Source organism: Macaca fascicularis, chromosome X (genome assembly GCF_037993035.2).
Source record: "Macaca fascicularis isolate 582-1 chromosome X, T2T-MFA8v1.1".
NCBI lineage: Eukaryota > Metazoa > Chordata > Mammalia > Primates > Cercopithecidae > Macaca > Macaca fascicularis.
This window is the reverse complement of record NC_088395.1, coordinates 56184826-56207438: the sequence shown is the minus strand read 5'-3', so window position 1 is coordinate 56207438 and position 22613 is coordinate 56184826. Positions and strand designations below refer to the sequence as shown.

Here is a 22613-nt window from a genome sequence, read left to right as displayed (position 1 = left end):
TGGTAACAGATCCTCAGGTACCATTTGAATACTTCCAAATGGAAAATAAGTACATTATAGCTATTATTGTTCATTCTTGGAGTTGGTTGAGGCTTTTCCTTGCTGCTAAACTAAAAATGTAATGATTTTTTAGAATTCTTGATTATTTTTATTCTCAAATTGGAAAATTCATACTTATCACTCCAGTAACAAGGATGTACATTTCTCTGGTACCATTATTTAATATTAAAGAGTTTTTTGCAGCTTACATTTAACTCAAAATCTCAACTGTCTTTATCACCCAGAAACTTCAGGAAGAATAAAGAGAATTAGTGAAATTATAATAATGTAATTGTTCAAAACTGTAGTAACCCTCAAATTTCTAAGGCAGAAAAAGTCATTCTTATCTGATAAAAGTAACTTCATACCTCTCAAGGACCCACAAGTTATCTCCTTATGAGTTATTAACAGGCTGTGTCATGCAGTGTCATGAGAAATTTCACTTCCAATCCTGTATTCTAGTCTATTACAGGCTAATGACAGAATAATACATACTACTCAAATGATATCTCCAGCTTTATTTACAACACAAGGAACATTTTCAAAACTCTTACCTAAACATTCTCTGATGGAATCACAATCCTGGAGATTTGGTCTTCTGAAAAAGGCATCAAAGAAAAACTGTTGTTGGGCTTCAATTGAATTGACCAAATTAGGTGCTGTTTTATTCATTTACGTATCAGCAAAACTCTAGTGTTGATCCTGGGATTCATGCTTCTTCACTTAAATGACTACTAGACTTTATTCCACTAAAATAATTTAAACTGAGGATTATTAAAAATCCTGCACAAGCTGCTGACTTCAGAAGTGAAAAGCTTCTATCAAAGACAATGAACAAAATTAATTTTCTCATTCTTCAACATCCTTTTTTGTCTCTTTGCTCTACTGATAGTCTTGTCTATAATTACATTTTGATACCTCCTAGAACACAAATATAATTTATTTTATATTCTTTCTATTATTTTGAACCCCTGTGATCTTCTTATGCCACTTAAGGAAAATAAAAGAGCTCTCCTATACATTTTTCCCACTCCATAGCAACTACTCTGAACTTAGCTGATTGCTGAATCTTGTACCTCATTATGCTGACAAAAATTTAATAGCTTTTTTTGTTTTTTAATACTTCAAATGGTAGATTACCTTTAATTCCCTTCTGGTAATTAAGTCTCCTTCATATCTTAAATTCAGTCTTGAAAAGTTAGACCTTGACTTTATGACATCAAAATGCTTCTGCTGAGGTTATTACAATCCTATAAGCTATTGGCCAATTCCATGGCCAATATGAAAGACATGAATATGTAGGTTATCTATTATACTCAGTCTGTTCTCTTCAGTGGCACTTCAGCCTGCTTTGAAAAACTATTTAACTCTTCTCAAGATGTTGAGGAACATAAAATTAGCTGCCTCCTATTAGAGTAAATGATGCTTATATTCCCAATACAGTCTGTGCCATAATAGGATACTGTTTCTTACATGAGCATCAGGCTTACATCTGACTACCTTATATTTACTTAGCCTATGTATTAAGTTAGATACATTCAGATATTTAAAAACTACCACATGCTTTTTTTTTTTATTATTATTTTACTTGTAGTTCCAAGATACATGTGCAGAACGTGCTGGCTTGTTACATAGGTATACATGAGCAATCGTGGTTTGCTGCACCTACTGACCTGTCCTCAAAGTTCCTTCCCCTTGCCCCCACTCAACAAGCCCTGGTGTGTGTTGCTCCCCTCCCTGGGTCCATGTGTTCTCATTGTTCAATTCCTACCTATGAGTAGGAACATGCGGTGTTTGGGTTTCTGTTCCTGTGTTAGTTTGCTGAGGATGATGGCTTCCAACTTCATCCATGTCCCTGCAAAGGACATGATCTCATTCCTTTTGATGGCTGAATAGTATTTCATGGTGTATGCATACCACATTCTCTCTCTGTCTCTTTTTTTTTCTGTTTTTTAAAAAAATTTACTTTAAGATTTGGGATACATGTGCAGAACACGCAGGTTTGTTATATAGGTATACATGTGCCATGGTGGTTTGCTACACCTATCAACCCATCATCTAGGTTTTAAGCCCCACATGCATTAGGTATTTGTCCTAATGCTCTCTCTCCCCTTCACTCCAACTCCCTGACAGACCCCCGTGTGTAATGTTTGCCTCCCTGTGTCCATGTGTTCTTTCTTCAACTCCCACTTATGAGTGAGAATATGCAGTATTTGGTTTTCCGTTCCTGTGTTAGTTGCTGAGAATGATGGCTTCCAGCTTCACCCATGTCCCTGTGAAGAACATGACCTCATTCTTTTTTATGGCTGCATAGTATTCCATGGTGTATATGTGCCACATTGTCTTTATCCAGTCTATCATTGATGGACATTTGGGTTGGTTCCAAGTCTTTCCTATTGTGAATAGTGCTGCAACAAACACACATGTACATGTGTCTTATAGTAGAATGATTTATAATCCTTTGGATATATACCCAGTAATGGGATTGCTGGGTCAAATGGTATTTCTGGTTCTAGATCCTTGAGGAATCGTCACACTGAAGCAGGACTGCTGGGCAGGAAGCCGGGCAAGACCACTGGGTGGAAGCTCTAGGGGATGTGGCACATCTGACTACAGGAGATGGGAGTGGATAGAGTTGACTGCTCTGTCATCTGGGTGTTTCCAGGGCAATAGGGGGCTGCACCCCTCAGCAAATTCAGGCAGAAGTAGAACTGCTGGGCCAAAAGCTCTATCAGGCATGACTCACCTGGCTACCAGCAGTGGGGGTGGGTGGAGATGCCATCCCTACTGTCTGGGTACCTCTGGCGACAAAAGGAGGCTGTGCCCATTGGCTAAGTTTCCACAGAAGCAGGCTTACTGGGCCAGAAGCTCTAATACACATATCCCACCTGGCTACTAGTAGTGGGGGACAGCAGGGTGGGTGTTTCTCAGGACAACAGGAAGCTGCACCCTCTAACCGAGCTCACACAACAGCAGGGCCACTGGGTCAGAAGCTCTAGTATGCATTGCATTCCTGGCTCTCAGTGGCAGGGATCAGATCAGTGGGGTCACGCACCCTGCCATCCGGGTGTTTCTCAGGACAACAGGTGGCTGCACCCTCCAGTTGAGTTCCCACAGATGCAGGACAGTTGAGCCAGAAGTTCTAATAGGCATTGCCCACTTGGCTGTCAGTGGCATGGGTGGGTGGGGTCACCTCCCCTGCCATCTGAGTGGTTCCTGGGACAACAGGAGGCTGCGCATGCCAGCATAGTTCAGACAGAAGTGAGGCTGCTGGGCCAGAAACTCTAATAGGTGTCACCTGCTTCATTAATAGTGGCCGGGGTGGGTGGAGTGTCATGTGCATGGCTGACCAGGTGTTTCCCAGGATAACAGAAAGCTGGGCCTTCTATCTGACTTCAGAAAGAAGCAGGACTGCTGGTCTAGAAGCTCTAGCAAGCATTACCTGCCTGGCTATCAGTGGTGGGGGCAGGCAGGGTCATGTACTCTGCCATTTGGATGTTTCGTGGGACAACATGAAGCTGTGTCCTCTAGCTGAGTTGACGCAGATGCAGGGCTGCTGTGCTGAAAGCTCTAGCATGCGTTGCCTGCCTGGCTACCATTGACAGGGGTGGGTGGGGTCACATATTCTGCAATCCAGGTGTTTCCTGGGACAACAGGAAGCTGTGACCTCCAGCTGAGTTTACACAGAAACGAAGCTGTTGGGGCAAAACTTATAGCAGGCATTGCCTGCCTGGTTGCCAGTGGTGGGAGTGGGTGGAATCATATACTCCAAAATTTGGTTGTTCACCAAGACAACAGGAAGCTGTGTTCTCCAGTTGAGAAGAAGGGCCACTTCTCATAGAAGCAGGGCCACTGGGCAGGAAGCTCTAGGAAGTGTTGCTCACCTGGTTTCCAGTGGCAGAGTCGGGTGGGGTCATGTGCTCTGTCATCCAGGTGTTCCTTGGTAAAACAGGAAGCTGCACCCTCTAACTGTGCTCAAACAGAAGTGGGCTGTGGGGCCAGAAGCTCTAACAGGTGTTGCCCACCTGGCTTCCAGCGGCAGGGAAGGTGGGGTCACACACTCTGCCATCTGGGTGTTTTCCAGGACAACAGGAAGTGGCACCATCCAGCTGAGTTCACAAAAAAGCAAGATCACCAGGGCAGAAGCTCTAGCAAGCACTGACATCCTGGCTATCAGTGGTGTGGCTGGATGGGGTCATGTGCCCTGCTGTCAGAATGTCTCCTAGAACATCAGGAGGCTTCACCCTCCAGCTGAGTTCACATAAAAGGGAGACCATGAGGCTGAAGGCTATATCAGGCATTTCCAATTTGGCTACCATTGGCAAGGTGGGTGAAATGGCTGGCCGAATTCAAGCCAAAGTAGGACCGCTAGGCTAGAAGCTGGTGCTGAGCCTCTTCCAGCAAGGGGAAGGAAAGCAATCTTACGGTTCCCAGATACTGCCACTTTGGCCTCTACTGGAGCTATGGTGCAAGTATTGGTCTTTTCTGGGCCCAAGGCTTGTAGAAGTCCCCATGGACTTAAAAGTTGTCCATGAAAAAGTCTCAACAGTTTTCTGCCTCAGTCTTAGAAGTGTAGTAGGGGGACAGGGGGACGGGGGATTCTCCCATTCCTAGTCTTGCACAGGTCCTTGTCAGAGTGTGAATCTCCTTAGGAGATCTCACTCACTCCTCCCCGTGTTAGAGAGGTTCTCCTGGCTCTTTGCTGAGTCCAAGCTGGCTGTTGACCAACTTTGATCCTTTGCTCTCTGTGTTCCCCTGCTGCATTGATGGATACTGACCTGGTTTCTCAGAAGATCAACCTGCAGGGTTAGTGTTCACTAGCCCTTTTGTTTCCTTTCTTTGAGAACAGCACACATGAGCTGCTTGTAGTCTACCATCTAGGCATTGCCTCTCATGCAGGTAAAAATGACCCAATTGCTCAGATTAAAAGCTTCCAAAAGCATTCTGAGTTCCTAGGCACTACTCAAATAAAAACAAACAAAAACCTGATATATAAAAAATAGGCCTGACCTATTATTGGCTACAAGAGTTCAAGAGGATTTCAAAAATTTGGTGGGAAGAAGCTTTAAGATGGCTGACTAGAGGCATCTGGTACTCACGTACTCCACAAAGATGAATGGAAGATGTGAGTACCAGATGCCTCTAGTCAGCCAACTTAAAGCTTCTACCACTCAAAACCAAATTAGTGAGTAGATAATATCATCTTGAATAGATCACCTAAGACAGAATGCTGAAATTTAACAGAAAAATGACAGAAAACATTTAAGGCAAGGGAGGAGACAGAAGCAAGGTAGCCTGCTTGGTCAGAATTGGCTTAGAGCCTGGAGTGGATCCTCAGTTAACGGAAAGTGAGAGGCTGCCAGCTGTAAAAATTCCCAGCATGATCTTATGCAATCCTAATCATTATAAAGCCCCTTGGCCCTTGTAGGCCTGGAGACAAATGTAAGGAGTGGCCTGGAGAACACACTGTGACACTGCTCCACAGAGGAAGCTCACACTGTGTCTCAAACACCTCCTGAGTCCTAGGCAGTTACAAGGCACCATTTTGAAGGTCTAGTCCCCACCAGACTGCATCCTGCCTTAGGCCTCAATAGTTTCTGTATATTCACATCCCTGGAGCCTAATTGATATCCTCCACCCACATCCAGGTACCACTGCTGGCTAGTGCCAACAGGATTAAAGCAAGAACCATTAACAGTGAGCCTGCTACCCCCAGTAGCAGGACCACTGCATGTGTACAAGTGCAATGAAGACAAGCTACCCTGCTTGCAAAAACCACCTGGTGCTGAAGTACATGCTCCCCAACTGCATGCCTAGTGCTGCTGCCAGTGCAAGCAACCTCACCCTCCTGAGCATCAGGGAAGCAACAAAACTACTGTTGCACCAACCTGCACATACTGCACATATCCAGGCCCCTGTCTACCATAGCCAGTGCTCACATGAACCACTGAGGGGCCTGAGAACAGGCCCATCTTGCCCAACTCTGCCCCTAGAGAGCCTGAGCCCAACATCTGGGGGCCTGGGAATCACCCTGCCCCATTCATCACCTTTGGCATCTGAGCACTCCTTCTAGGAAACTGAAGAACACCCAACATGCCACGACTGCAGCTGGTACCCACTCACATGCACAACTGCAGGCTTGAGTACTTTTGTGCACAGCACATCACAGAAACCACCAACACTATTGGAAACTACTTGGGAGCCAGAGTGTTGTTCTGCCCTTGTTACTTCCATCACTCATGTTACACCCATTACCCAAGGTCCCAAAGACTCACTTACCCACTTGGGCAAATGATGAAACTGCCTGTACCTGACGAAGCTGTCTAGAGTCCAACAAATCAGCCTACCTACACCTGCTGTCATTGGGGTCAGTGTATGCCGCTCTGGGGCCCAAAACTAGGGCCCTAAACCCACTGCTGCCACATTGGAAGCCTGAACACAGGCCTACTTGGCATTCACATCCACACACAAACATCACAACAGCCTCTACTAGCAGCTGCACCATAAACCACTGAAGAAATCATAGCAATAACTGCTGTTTACAGTCAAATAACTCATATAAGGACTACATTATGGCAAACACCCAGAATCAAACCCAAAGTTCCCTACCCAACCAACAGCATAAATTCATCTTTAAAAAAAAACCTTTTTTTTGTGAAATTAAATTTAAAAAATTGAAAGAAACTGTTTGTACATTAGATGCACAGATATGAACGTAAGGATACAAGAAATATAACAAAGTAAGAAAAGACAACATCTCCAAAGGAATGCAACAACTGCCCAGCAACAGATCCATTGAAAAAAACTTATGAAATCTTAAAAAAGAATTGAAAATGGCATTAAAAATCTCAATAAGATATAAGAAAACAGATAAATTATTTTTAAATAACAATTTAATATATTAATGAGAAATTTACAAATAAAATAGACATCATAAAAAAAATCGGGAACTAATTAATTCATTGAATGAAATAAAAATATATTGGTAAGTTTCAAAACTAGGCTAAATCAAAGAGAATTTCAGAACTTGAAGACAGATCTTTTCTTTTTTTTTTTCTTTTCTTTTTTTTTTTTTGAGACGGAGTCTTGCTGTGTCTCCCAGGCTGGAGTGCAGTGGCGTGATCTCGGCTCACTGCAAGCTCCGCCTCCTGGGTTCACGCCATTCTCCCGCCTCAGCCTCCCAAGTAGCTGAGACTACAGGCGCCCGCCACCACGCCCGGCTAGTTTTTTGTATTTTTAGTAGAGATGGGGTTTCACCATGTTAGCCAGGATAGTCTCGATCTCCTGACCTTGTGATCCACCCGCCTCGGCCTCCCAAAGTGCTGGGATTACAGGCTTGAGCCACCGCGCCCGGCCAAAGACAGATCTTTTCAAGTAACCCAGTCAGAAAAAAACAGATGAAAAAATTAAAAAGAATAAAGAAAGTCAACAGGACATATGGGACACCATAAAGAGACTAAATATTCAAAATTTTGAGTCCCAGAAGGTGAAGGGGAAACAAAATAAATAGAACAGCTATTTAACAAAATAATGGCTGTAAACTTCCTAAGTCTAGCAAAATATTTACACATCTAATACATAATAAACAGAAACTCCAAAATATACACAACCATTTCTTCCCCAAGTCACATTATAGTCAAACTGTAAAAAGTCAAAGAGAGAATTCTAAAAACCCTGAAAAATGCACATAAAGGCACACATAAAGGAACTTTGAGACTAACAGCAAATTTCTCAGCAAACCTTACATGCCAGGAGAGAATTGGATAATATATTCCAAGTGGTGAAAGAAAAGAAAACTGCCAGCCGACAACACATACCCAGTAAAGGAACTTTTCGTAAATGAATGAGAAATAGTCCTTCCCAGAAAGGCAAAAGCTGAGAGGGTTTATCACCACTAGAATGGCCCTACCAGAAATGCTTAAGAAAGTCATACACCTGGAAGTGAAAGGACAATATCCACCATTATGAAAAAGCATAAACATATAAATCTCACTGGTAGAGGAAACACAAAAAATAATAAAAAGAAAGCACTGAAATGGTACCACTACAGAAAATCACCAAACCCCAGTGATAAATAATGAGAGAAAAACTAAAAAACAAAGAATATATAAAACAACCAGGAATCAACTAATAAAATGACACAAGGAAGTCCTGTCCTATCAATAATAAGCTTGAATGTAAGTAGGTTAAATTCCTCACTTAAAAAGATATTGACTGGCTGAATGAATTTTTAAACGACCCAATTATATGCTGCTCACAAGAAACTCACTCCACATGTAAATGTGTATCTAGTTAAAGTAATGGGATGAAGTAAAATACTCCATGGAAATGAAAAACAAAAGCAAGCAGGAATAGTTGTACCTAAATAACAGACTTTAAAGAAAAAAAAGGCAAAAAGACCAAAAGTATCACATAATAATAAAATAATAAATTCAGCAGGAGACTATAATACCTCCTGAGTCCTAGGCAGCTACAAGGCACCATTTTGAAGGTCTAGACCCACACCAGAATGCATCCTGCATAAGACTGTGGTATATACACTCTTATTCAACATAGTATTGGAAGTTCTGACCAGGTCAATCAGGCAAGAGACAGAAATAAAGGGTATTCAAATAGGGAAAGAGGAAGTCAAATTATCTTTGTTTGCAGATGACATGATATATACATACACACATATATGTATATACATACACACATATATATGTATATACACGTTTTCTAGATATATGTATATACATACATATACACGTATATACATACACATATACATGTATATACATACACATATACATGTATATACATACACATATATGTATGTACATACACATATATGTATATACATACACATATATGTATATACATACATGTATTAGATACACAGGCACATTCTATTTGTGTGTGTGTATATATAGCTATATATGCACATATATAGAAAGTCATACACCTGGAAGTGACAGGACAGTATCCACTATTATTAGAACACATAGGGACCCTACTGCAGCTCCGTAAAGTTGCTGTAGCCAGACTGCCTCTCTAGATTCCTCTGATCTGAGCAGGATGTCTCTGAAAGGCAACAGCCCCAGTCAGGGACTTATAGATAAAACTCCCATCTCCCTGAGACAGAGCAGCTGGGGGAAGGGGTGGCTGAGAACACAGATTCAGTGGACTTAAACATTCCTGCCTGCCAGCTCTGAAGAGAGCAGGGGATCTCCCAGCACTGAAATTGACCTCCACTAAGAGACAGACTGCCTCAAGTGGGTCCCTAACCCCCGTGTCTCCTGACTGGGACATACCTCCCAGCAGGGGTTGATAGATATCTCATACAGGAGAGCTCTGGCTGCCATCTGGCGGGTACTTCTCTGGGATGAAGCTTCCAGAGGAAGGAACAGGCAGTAATCTTTGTGTTCTGCAGCCTCTGCTGGTAATACCCAGGAAAACCGTCTGGAGTGGACCTCCAGCAAACTCCAGCAGACCTGCAGCAGAGGGGCTGTTAGAAGGAAAACTAACAACAGAAAGGAATAACATCAACATCAACAGAAAAAACAACCACACAGAAACACCATCTGAAGGTCACGAACACTAAAGACCAAAGGTAGATAAATCCATAAAGATGAGGAAAAACCAGTGCAAAAAGCCTGAAAATTCCAAAAACCAGAACGCCTCTTCTCCTACAAAGGATCAAAAATCCTCACCAGCAAGGGAACAAAACTGGACAGACAATAAATTCGACAAATTGAAGGAAGTAGGCTTCAGAAGGTGGGTAATAAGAAACTCCTCAGAGCTAAAGGAGCATGTTCAAACCCAATGTAACAAAGCTAAGAACCTTGAAACAAGGTTAGGGGAATTGCTAACTAGAATAACCAGTTTAAAGAAGAACATAACTAACCTGATGGAGCTGAAAAACACAGCACGAGAACTTCGTGAAGCATACACAAGTATGAATAGCCAAATCAATCAAGCAAAAGAAAGGATATCAGATATTGAAGATCAACTTAATGAAATAAAACATGAAGACAAGATTAGCAAAAAAAAAAAAAAAAGAAAAAAGAAAAAAAAAAAGAAAGAAAAGGAGCAAACAAAACCTCCAAGAAACATGGGACTGTGAAAAGACCAAACCAATGAAACATAGGAAAGAAAGGAACCAAGTTGGAAAACACTCTCCAGGATATTATCCAGGAGAACTTCCTGAACCTAGCAAGACAGGCCAACATTCAAATTCAGGAAATACAGAGAACACCTCAAAGATATGCCTTGAGAATCATCAGATCCACCAAGGGTAAAATGAAGGAAAAAATGTTAAGGGCAACCAGAGAGAAAGGTGTGGTTACCCACAAAAAGAAGGCCATCAGACTAACAGCAGATCTCTCTGCAGAAACCCTACAAGCCAGAAGAGTGGGGGCCAATATTTAACGTTTTTAAAGAAAAGAATTTTCAAGCCAGAATTTCATATCCATCCAAACTAAGCTTCATAAGCCAAGGAGAAATAAAATCTTTTACAGACAAGCAAATGCTGAGAGATTTTGTCACCACCAGGCCTACCATGCAAGAGCTCCTGAAGGAAACACTAAAAACGGAAAAACAAAAACAAAAATAAAAAACACCATACCAACCACTAAAAAATATATGAAATTGTAAAGACCATCGACGCTATGAAGAAACTGCATCAACTAACAAGCAAAATAAGAGCTAGCATCATAATGACAGGATCAAATTCACACATAACAATATTAACCTTAAAAGTAAACGAGCTGAATGCCTCGATTAAAAGACACAGACTGGCAAATTGTATAAAGAGTCAAGACCCATCAGGTGTGCTGTATTCAGGAGACCCATCTCACGTGCAAAGACACACCTGGCTCAAAATAAAAGGATGGAAGAAGATTAGCCAAAAAAAAAAAAAAAAAAAAAAAAAAAAAAAAAAACAGGGTTGCAATACTAGTCTCTGATAAAACAGACTTTAAACCAAAAAAGATCAAAAAAGACAAGAATATTACATAATGGTAAAGGGATCAATGCAACAAGAAGAGGTAACTATCATAAATATATATGCACCCAATACAGGGGTACCGAGATTCATAAAGCAAGTTCTTAGAGACCTACAAAGAGACTTAGACTCCCACACAATAATAGTGGGAGACTTTAACAACCCACTGACAATATTAGACAGGTAAACAAGACAGAAAAGTAACAAGGATATTCAGGACTTGAACTCAGTTCTGGACCAAGCAGACCTAATAGACATCTATAGAACTTTCCACCCCAAATCAACAGAAAATACTTTCTTCTCAGCACCACATTACACTTATTCTAAAATTGATGACATAATTGGAAGTAAAACACTCCTCACCAATGCAAAAGGATGGAAATCATAACAAACAGCCTCTCGGACCACAGTGCAATCAAATTAGAACTCAAGATTAAGAAACTAACTAAAAACCACACAACTTCATGGAAACTGAACAACCAGCTCCTGAATGACTGCTGGGTAAATAACAAAATTAAGGCAGAAATAAATAAGTTATTTGAAACAAATGAGAACAAGGATGCAACTTACCAGAATCTCAGAGACACAGCTAAAGCAGTGTTTGGAGAGAAATTTATAGCACTAAATGTCCACAGGAGAAAGCAGGAAAGATCTAAAATTGAAACCCTAACATCAAAATTAAAAGAACTGGAGAAGCAAGAAGAAACAAATCCAAAAGCTAGCAGAAGACAAGAAATAACTAAGATCAGAGCAGAACTGAAGGAGACAGAGACACAAAAAACCCTTCAAAAAAATCAATGAATCCAGGAGCTGGTTTTTTGAAAAGATCATCAAAACAGATAGACCTCTAGCCAGACTAATGAAGAAAAGAGAGAATAATCAAATAGACACAATAAAAAATGATAAAGGGGATATCACCACTGATCCCACAGAAATACAAACTACCATCAGAGAATACTAGAAACACCTTTATGCAAATGAACTAGAAAATCTACCAAAAATGGGTAAATTTCTGGACACATACACCCTCCAAAGACTAAACTAGTAAGAAGTCAAATACCTGAATAGACCAATAACAGGTTCTGAAATAGAGGCAGTAATTAATAGCCTACCAACCAAAAAAGCCCAGGAAAAGACAGATTCACAGCCGAATTCTACCAAAGAGAAGCTGGTACCATTCCTTCTGAAACTATTCCAAACAATAGAAAAACAGGGAATCCTCCCTAACTCATTTTATGAGGCCAGCATCATCTTGATACCAAAACCTGGCAGAGACACAAAAACAAAAAAAGAAAATTTCAGGCCAGTATCCCTGATGAACATTGATGCAAAAATCCTCAATAAAATACTGGCAAACCAATGGCGCCCAAGATGGCTGAATAGGAACAGCTCCAGCCTCCAGCTCCCAGCATGAGCGACACAGAAGATGGGTGATTTCTGCATTTTCAACTGAGGTACCGGGTTCATCTCACTGGGGCATGTCAGACAGGTGATGCTGGTCTGCAGGTGCAGCCCGACCCGTGAGAGCTGAAGCAGGGCGAGGCTTCGCCTCACCTGGGAAGAGCAAGGGGGAAGGGAATTCCTTTTCCTAGCCAAGGGAAATTGAGCCACACAACACCTGGAAAATTGGGTAACTCCCACCCTAATACTGTGCTTTACCAAGGGTCTTAGCAAATGGCACACCAGGAGATTATATCCCACACCTGGCCCAAAGGGTACCACGCCCACGGAGCCTCCCTCATTGCTAGCACAGCAGCCGGAGATCTAACTGCAAGGCTGGGGCAGGGGCGTCCGCCGTTGCTGAGGCTTAAGTAGATAAACAAAGTTGCTAGGAAGCTCAAATTGGTTGGAGACCAGCACAGCTCAAGGAGGCCTGCCTGCCTCTGTAGACTCCACCTCTGGGGATAGGGCATAGCTAAACAAAAAGCAGCAGAAACCTCTGCAGATGTAAAAGTCCCTGTCTGACAGCTTTGAAGAGAGCAGTGGTTCTCCCAGCATGGAGGTTGAGATCTGAGAACAGACAGACTGCCTGCTCAAGTGGGTCCCTGACCCCTGAGTAGCCTAACTAGGAGACATCCCCCACTAGCTGCAGATCGACATGTCACACCTCACACAGCTGGCTACACCCTGAGACGAAGCATTCAGAGCAAGAATCAGACAGCAACACTCACTGTTCAGCAATACTCTATCTTCTGCAGCCTCTGCTGCTGATACCCAGGCAAACAGGGTCTGGAGTAGACCCCAAGCAAACTCCAACAGACCTGCAGCTGAGGGTCCTGACTGTTAGATGGAAAACTAACAAACAGAAAGGACACCCACACCAAAACCCCATCAGTAGGTCACCATAATCAAAGACCAAAGGCAGATAAAACCACAAAGATGGGGAAAAAGCAGTGCAGAAAGGCTGGAAATTCAAAAACTCAGAGCACATCTCCCCATCCAAAGGAATGCAGCTTATCACCAGCAATGGAACAAAGCTGGATGGAGAATGACTTTGATGAGTTGAGAGAAGAAGGCTTCAGTCAATCAAACTTCTCAGACCTAAAGGAGGAACTATGTAACCAGTGCAAAGAAACTAAAAACCTTTGAAAAAAGAATGGATGAATGGATAACTAGAATAACCAATGTAGAGAAGACCTTAAAAGAACTGATAGAGACAAAAACCATGACACGAGAACTACGTGACCAATGCACAAGCTTCAGTAACCAACTTGATCAATTGGAAGAAAGAGTATCAGTGATTGAAGATCAAATGAATGAAATGAAGCGAGAAGAGAAATGTAGAGAAAAAAGAGTAAAAAGAAATGAACAAAGCCTCCAAGAAATATGGGATTATGTGAAAAGACCAAACCTACGTCTGATTGGTGTGCCTGAAAGTGACAGGGAAAATGGAACCAAGTTGGAAAACACTCTTGAGGATATTATCCAGGAGAACTTCCCCAACTTAGTAAGGCAGGCCAACATTCAAGTTCAGGAAATACAGAGAACGCCACAAAGATACTCCTCGAGAAGAGCAACTCCAAGACACATAATTGCCAGATTCACCAAAGCTGAAATAAAGGAAAAAATCTTAAGGGGAGCCAGAGAGAAAGGTCGGGTTGCACACAAAGGGAAGCCCATCAGACTAACAGCAGATCTCTCGGCAGAAACTCTTCAAGTGAGAAGAGAGTGGGGGCCAATATTCAACATTCTTAAAGAAAAGAATTTTCAACCCAGAATTTCATATCCAGCCAAACTAAGTTTCATAAGTGAAAGAGAAATAAAATCCTTTACAGACAAGCATATGCTTAGAGATTTTGTCACCACCAGGCCTGCCCTACAAGAGCTCCAGTACGAAGCATTAAACATGGAAAGGAACAACCGGTACCAGCCATTGCAAAAACATGCCAAAATGTAAAGTCCGTCGATGCTAGGAAGAAACTGCATCAATTGAAGAGCAAAATGACCAGGTAATATCATAACGACAGGATCAAGTACACACATAACAATATTAACCTTAAATGTAAATGGACTAAGTGGTCCAATTAAAAGACACAGACTGGCAAATTGGATCTAGAGTCAAGACCCATCAGTTTGCTGTCTGCAGGAGACCCATCTCACATGCAGAGACATACATAGGCTCAAAATAAAGGGATGGAGGAAGATCTACCACACAAATGGAAAAAAAAAAAAAAAAAAGCAGAGGTTGCAATCCTAGTATCTGATAAAACAGACTTTAAGCCATCAAAGATCAAAAGAGACAATGAAGGCCATTACATAATGGTAAAGGGATCAATTCATCAAGAAGAGCTAAGTATTCTAAATATATATGCACCCAATACAGGAGCACCCAGATTCATAAAGCAAGTCCATAGAGACTTACAAAGAGACTTAGACTCCCATACAATAATAACGGGAGACTTTAACACCCCACTGTCAACACTACACAGATCAACAAGACAGAAAGTTAACAAAGATATCCAGGAATTGAACTAAACTCTGCACCAAGCAGACCTAAGAGACATCTATGGAACTTTCCACCCAAAATCAACAGAATATACATTCTTCTCAGCAACACATCGCAATTATTCCAAAATTGACAACAGAGTTGGAAGTAAAGCACTCCTCAGCAAATGTAAAAAAACAGATATTATAAAAAACTGTCTCTCAGATGACAGCGCAATCAAACGAGAACTCAGGACTAAGAAACTCAATCAAAACCGCTCAACTACATGGAAACTGAACACCCTGCTCCTGAATGACTACTGGGTACATAACGAAATGAAGGCAGAAATAAAGATGTTCTTTGAAACCAATGAGAACAAAGATACAACATACCAGAATCTCTGGGACACATTTAAAGCAGTGTGTAGAGGGAAATTTATAGCACTAAATGCCCACAAGAGAAAGCAGGAAAGATCTGAAATTGACACCTTAACATCACAATTAAAAGAACTAGAGAAGCAAGAGCAAACACATTCAACATCTAGCAGAAGGCAAGAAATAACTAAGAACAGAGCAGAACTGAAGGAGATAGAGACACAAAAAACCCTCCAAAAAATCAATGAACCCAGGAGTTGGTTTTTTGAAAAGATCAACAAAAGTGATAGACCGTTAGCAAAACTAATAAAGAAGCAAAGAGAGAAGAATCAAATAGATGCAATAAAAAATGATAAAGGGGATATCACCACTGACCCCAAAGAAATACAAACTACCATCAGAGAATACTATAAACATCTCTATGCAAATAAACTAGAAAACTTAGAAGAAATGGATAATTTCCTGGACACTTACACTCTCCCAAGACTAAACCAGGAAGAAGCTGAATCCGTGAATAGACCAATAGCAGACTCTGAAATTGAGGCAATAATTAATAGCCTACAAACCAAAAAAAGTCCAGGAATAGCCGAATTCTACCAGAGGTACAAGGAGGAGCTGGTACCTTTCCTTCTGAAACAATTCCAATCAATTGAAAGAGAGGGAATCCTCCCTAACTCATTTTATGAGGCCAACATCATCCTGATACCAAAACCTGACAAAGACACAACAAAAAAAGAGAATTTTAGACCAATATCCCTGATGAACATCGATGCAAAAATCCTCAATAAAATACTGGCAAACTGAATCCAGCAGCACATCAAAAAGCTTATCCACCATGATCAAGTGGGTTCATCCCTGGAATGCAAGGCTGATTCAATATACGCAAATCAATAAATGTAATCCAGCATATAAACAGAACCAAAGACAAAAACCACATGATTTTCTCAATAGATGCAGAAAAGGCCTTTGACAATATTCAACAGCCCTTCATGCTTAAAACTCTCAATAAATTCATTATTAATGGAATGTATCTCAAAATAATAAGAGCTATTTATGACAAACCCACAGCCAATATCATAGTACATGGGCAAAAACTGGAAGCATTCCCATTGAAAACTGGCACAAGACAGGGATGCCCCCTCTCACCACTCCTGTTCAACATAGTGTTGGAAGTTCTGGCCAGAGAAATCAGGCAAGAGAAAGAAATCAAGGGTATTCAGTTAGGAAAAGAACAAGTCAAATTGTCCCTCTTTGCAGATGACATGATTGTATATTTCAAAAACTGCATCATCTCAGTGCAAAATCTCCTTAAGCTGATAAGCAACTTCAGCAAAGTCTCAGGATACAAAATCAATGTGCAAAAATCACAAAAATTCTTATACACCAGTAACAGACAAACAGAGAGCCAAAGCATGAATGAACTCCCATTCACAATAGCTTCAAAGAGAATAAAATAACTAGGAATCAAACTTACAAGGGATGTATAGGACCTCTTCAAGGAGAACTACAAACCACTGCTCAGTGAAATAAAAGAGGACACAAACCAATGGAAGAAAATATCATGCTCATGGATAGGAAAAATCAATATGGTGAAAATGGCCATACTGCCCAAGGTAATTTACAGATTCATTGCCATCCCCATTAAGATACCAATGACGTTCTTCAGAGAATTGGAAAAAACTGTTTTAAAGTTCATATGGAACCAAAAACGACCCCCCATTGCCAAGACAATCCTATGCCAAAAGAACAAAGCTGGAGGCATCACACTACCTGATTTCAAACTATACAACAAGGCTACAGTAATCAAAGCAGCATAGTACTGGTACCAAAACAGAGATATAGACCAATGGAACAGAACAGAGCCCTCAGAAATAATACCACACATCTACAACCATCTGATCTTTTACAAACTTGACAAAGACAAGAAATGGGGAAAGGATTCCCTGTTTAATAAATGATGCTGGGAAAACTGGCTAGCCATAAGTAGAAAGCTGAAACTGGATCCTTTCCTTACTCCTTATACGAAAATTAATTCAAGATGGATTACAGACTTAAATGTTAGACCTAAAACCATAAAAACCCTAGAAGAAAACCTAGGTAATACCATTCAGGACATAGGCATGGGGAAGGACTTCATCTCTAAAACACGAAAAGCAAGGGCAACAAAAGCCAAAATTGATAAATGGGATCTAATTAAACTAAAGAGCTTCTGCACAGCAAAATAAACTACCATCAGAGTGAACAGGCAACCTACAGAATGGGAGAAAATTTTTGCAATCTACTCATCTGACAAAGGGCTAATATCCAGAACCTACAAAGAACTCAAACAAATTTATAAGAAAAAAGCAACAACCCCATCAAAAAGTGGGCAAAGGATATGAACAGACACTTCTCAAAAGAAGACATTCATACAGCCAACAGACACATGAAAAAATGCTCATCATTACTAACAATCAGAGAAATGCAAGTCAAAACCACAATGAGATACCATCTCACGCCAGTTAGAATGGCAATCATTAAAAAGTCAGGAAACAACAGGTGCTGGAGAGGATGTGGAGAAATAGGAAAATTTTTACACTGTTGGTGGGACTGTAAACTAGTTCAACCATTGTGGAAAACAGTGTGGCGATTCCTCAAGTATCTAGAACTAGAAATACCATTTGACCCAGCCATCCCATTGCCAGGTATATACCCAAAGGATTATAAATCATGCTGCTATAAAGACACATGCACACGTATGTTTATTGTGGCACTATTCACAATAGCAAAGACTTGGAATCAACCCAAATGTCCATCAGTGACAGACTGGATTAAGAAAATATGGCACGTATACACCATGGAATACTATGCAGCCATAAAAAAGGAGGAGTTCGTGTCCTTTGTAGGGAGATGGATGTGGCTGGAAACGATCATTCTCAGCAAACTATCGGAAGAACAGAAAACCAAACACTGCATGTTCTCACTCATAGGTGGGAATTGAAAAATGAGATCACTTGGACACAGGGGATCATCACACACCGGGGCCTATTGTGGGGAGGGGTAGGGGGGAGGCATAGCATTAGGATATATACCTAATGTAAATGTCGAGTTAATCGGTACAGCACACCAACATGGCACATGTATACATATGTAACAAATCTGCACGTTGTGCACATGTACCCTAGAACTTAAAGTATAATAATAAAAAAAAATTAAAAAAGAAAAAAATAGTGGTTAATTTTGTAGAAAGTGTAACAATTACGAGGGGCCACAGAGAAGTTTCTATGTGGTATTAATGTTCTGGTTAATGTAATGCTTACAATAATGTGTTCACTTTGCAAAATTCATGGTGCTGTACTCTTAAAATTTTTGCATTTAAAAAAAAAAATACTGGCAAACCGAATTCAGCAGGACATCAAAAAGCTTATCCACCATGATCAAGTCGGCTTCATACCCGGGATTCGAGGGTGGTTCAACATACTCAAATCAATAAACGTAATGCATCACATAAACAGAACCAATGACAAAAACCATACAATTATCTCAATAGATGCAGAAAAGGCCTTCCATAAAATTCCAAACCTCTTCATGCTAAAAACTCTCAATAAACTGGGTATTGATGGAAAGTATCTCAAAATAATATGAAATATGTATGACAAAGGTACAGTCAATATCATACTGAATGGGCAAAACCTGGATGCATTCCTTTTGAAAAACTGGCACAAGACAAGGATGCCCTCTCTTACCACTCCGATTCAACATATTATTGAAAGTTCCAGCCAGCACTATCAGGCAAGAGAAAAAAAATAAAAGGTATTCAAATAGAAAGAGAGAAAATCAAATTGTCTCTATTTGCAGATAATATGATGGTATATTTAGAAATCCCTGTCATCTCAGCCCCAAATCTCATTAAGCTGATAAGCAACTTCAGGAAAACCTCAGGAAATAAGGGAGGAAAAAAAAAAAAAAAGGAAAATAATTCCATGTTCATGTACAGGAATAATCAATGTCCTGAAAATGGCCATATTGCCCAAAGCAATTGATAGATTCAATGGAATCCTCATCAAGCTACCATTGACTTTTTTGAAAGAATTAGAAAAAATTACTTTAAATTACACATGGAAGAAAAAAGAGCCCATATAGCCAAGACAATCCTAAGCCAAAAGAAGAAAGCTGGAGGCATCATGCTACCTGACTTCCACTATACTACAAGGCTACAGTAACCAAAACAGCATGATAGTGGTACCAAAACAGATATATAGAACAATGGAACAGAACAGAGTCCTCAGAAATAATGCCACACATCTACAACCATCTGATATTTGACAAACTAGGCCAAAACAAGCAATGGGGAAAGGGTTCCCTATTTAATAAATGGTGCTGGGAAAACTGGCTAGCCACATGCAGAAAACTGAAACTGGACCCCTTGCTTACACCTTATACAAAAATTAACTCAAGATGGGTTACATATTTGAATGTAAGACCTAAAACAAACAAACGCAAAAACCCCACATGAAAACCTAGGCAATATCATTCAGGACATATGCATGGGCAAAGACTTGATGACTAAAACACCAAAAGCAATGGCAACAAAAGACAAAATTGACAAATGGGATCTAATTAAACTAAAGAGCTACTGCACAGCAAAGGAAACTATCCTCAGAATGAACAGGCAGCCTACAGAAAGGGGAAATTTTTTTTTAATCTACCCATCTGACAAAGGGCTAATATCCAGAAACTACAAAGAAATTAAACAAATTTACAAGTCAAAAAAACAAACCACCCCATCAAAAAGTGAGGAAATGATTTGAACAGATACTTGTTAAATAAGACACTTATGCGGCCAGCAAACATATGAAAAAAAGCTCATTACCACTGGTCGTTACAGAAATGCACATCAAAATCACAATGAGATACCATCTCATGCATGTTAGAGTGGTGATCATTAAAAAGTCAGGAAGCAACAGATGCTGTAGAGGATATGGAGAAATAGGAACACTTTTACACTGTTGGTGGGAGTGTCAATTAGCTCAACTATTATGGAAGACACTGTGGCAATTCCTCCAGGATCTAGAACCAGAAATACCATTTGACCCAGCCATCCCATTACTGGGTATATACCCAAAGGATTATAAATCATGCTGCTATAAAGACACATTCACATGTATGTTTATAGCCACACTATTCCCAATAGCAAAGACCTGGAACCAACACAAATGCCCATCAAGGATAGACTGGAATAAGAAAATGTGGCACATATACACCATGGAATACTATGCAGCCATGAAAAACGATGAGTTCATGTCCTTTGCAGGGATGGGGATGAAGCCCAAAACCATCATTCTCAGCAAACTAACAGAGAAACAGAAAACGAAACACTGCATGTTCTCATTTACAAGTGGGATTTGAACAATGAGAAGACATGAACACAGGGAGGGAAACATCGCACACCAGGTCCTGTTGGCAGTGACAGGGGGACTGGGGAGGGATAGCATTAGGAGAAATACCTAATGTAGGTGATGGGCTGATGGGTGCAACAAACCACCATGGCACGTGCATATCTATGTAACAAACCAGCACGTTCTACACAGGTATCCCAGAACTTAAAATATGTATAAAAAAATAAAATATGTAAGCATATAAAACTCACTATATGTGTGTGTATATGTGTGTGTATATATATAAACCCAACACTGGAGCACCCCGATGCCACTGAGGGACCAAGATGATTGGCACACTCCTAATGCATCATCAGAGTGAGGAGAAGAAAGAAACAGTAGCTAGCAAGAGGGAGGAAGCGGGGCTACTCCACACTGGGACTTGTTCCTGGCCGCCAATAACTCCAGAATACATGAGTTGAACTGGTAAAAAAGCAATCTGTTTTCTCTCCATAGGTTTCTCGAATGCCAGCAGAAGGAGACCTCTCAACCACCATGGACACTCCAGTTGGCAGGGAGAGCTGCTTAAAGAAGTGGTAAGGGTAGCAATCCAGCTGAGTTGAAGCCTAGAGAGTTTCGTGCAGCAGCATCTGTGGTGGAGCAGAGGCAGAGACAGCCATTACCCCAGGCTTGACTTGCTCCCATAGGAGACCTTAGCCCTGGAGGAACTATTAAACCTTAACTCTCCAGGGTGTTCTTGTCCACCAGATGGGGCTGGTCTGACATCAGCATCCCTTAATTTCCTGGCCTCTCTAGTTGGCCCCAGCCTAGTCACACTTGTGCAAAGTAGCCTTGAGTGCCCTGGGGACCTGCATCATGGCTTCTGTGCTGGTGAAACGTTTCTGACTGATGGAGAGCTCCAACTGTGCTGCCCCCATGGCCACACAAGAGTCTTTCTGCTACCTCCCCACAACGCAGCTTCTCGTGGGCCAACAGCAACCCCGCACATCACTTTGATGACAAGTGTGTACAGGGGCATGTTTGCTTTCCTTGACCTGTCAGTGCACCTCTACGCATGGACCCTACCCTTCCACTGCTACAGCAAATATACAGACCACCGCCCTCTCCCCACAAACCGCCATTGCAGTCAGAGTCTTGGTAGGCACAGAATCAGCAAGCCCCACCCTTGCACCGACACTGTCACAGGAGAAAAACTAAGCATAAAGAACAAGAAATTCTCCATCCTGAGCAACCACCCATATCTGTGGCACAAAAAGAATGCACACAGACCTATACCCCCTAGAGCTCCACCCCCATGCCAACATCACTACCATCATGACCCTTGCAAACAAGGACCCCTTGGCCCCAAGCCTAACTGCCTTCACCACTGTGATGAACACTCACATACAGGCAGTCCCCAAAGCGCCTGTTAGCACCCTGCCACAGGTGACAAGTGTGCACCCTGCCAGACTGCTGCTGTTGCTGGCACATGCAAAAACGAACAGATTCTTTGGCAACCACATTACAAGACACTTTGGCTGACACCACCCATCAGAGTCTAGTGACCAGCTGTTGGAGAGCACCTCGGACCCTCAGTGCAGTGAATTTCAAACATCAGAAAGACAGAGAACAACGTTGGGGCCTGATACAAGGCCCCCAGAGTAAGAGCAAATGGTACAAGAATTCAAAGTAGAGTGTCGGTCTCCTAAAATCTTCCAGAAATGAAGCCATTTGGCTTAAGTGACTTCATACCACAATCAAACCATAAAGGGCATAAATAAAATACAAGAAAAAAAATTCCAAGTTCAGCAACTTTGACCAAAAATTTAAAAATTAAAAAAAAACATAACCCCATAAAGATGAGAAAACCAGCACAAGAACCCTGACAACTCAAAAGGCCAGAGTGCCTTGGTCCTCAAAATGACTGCACCACC

General features: G+C 41.2%; 1 protein-coding gene and 1 pseudogene across 1 annotated transcript in view; both read right to left on the bottom strand.

Moving 5' to 3' along the window:
• The window catches only part of KLF8 (KLF transcription factor 8), a 291262-nt gene that overhangs the window by 170754 nt on the left and 97895 nt on the right, over positions 1–22613 (bottom strand). The gene's annotated exons all lie outside the window — the stretch shown is intronic.
• Positions 1–22613, bottom strand: part of LOC135969202 (aspartate aminotransferase, mitochondrial-like) — an 81664-nt pseudogene that overhangs the window by 1222 nt on the left and 57829 nt on the right.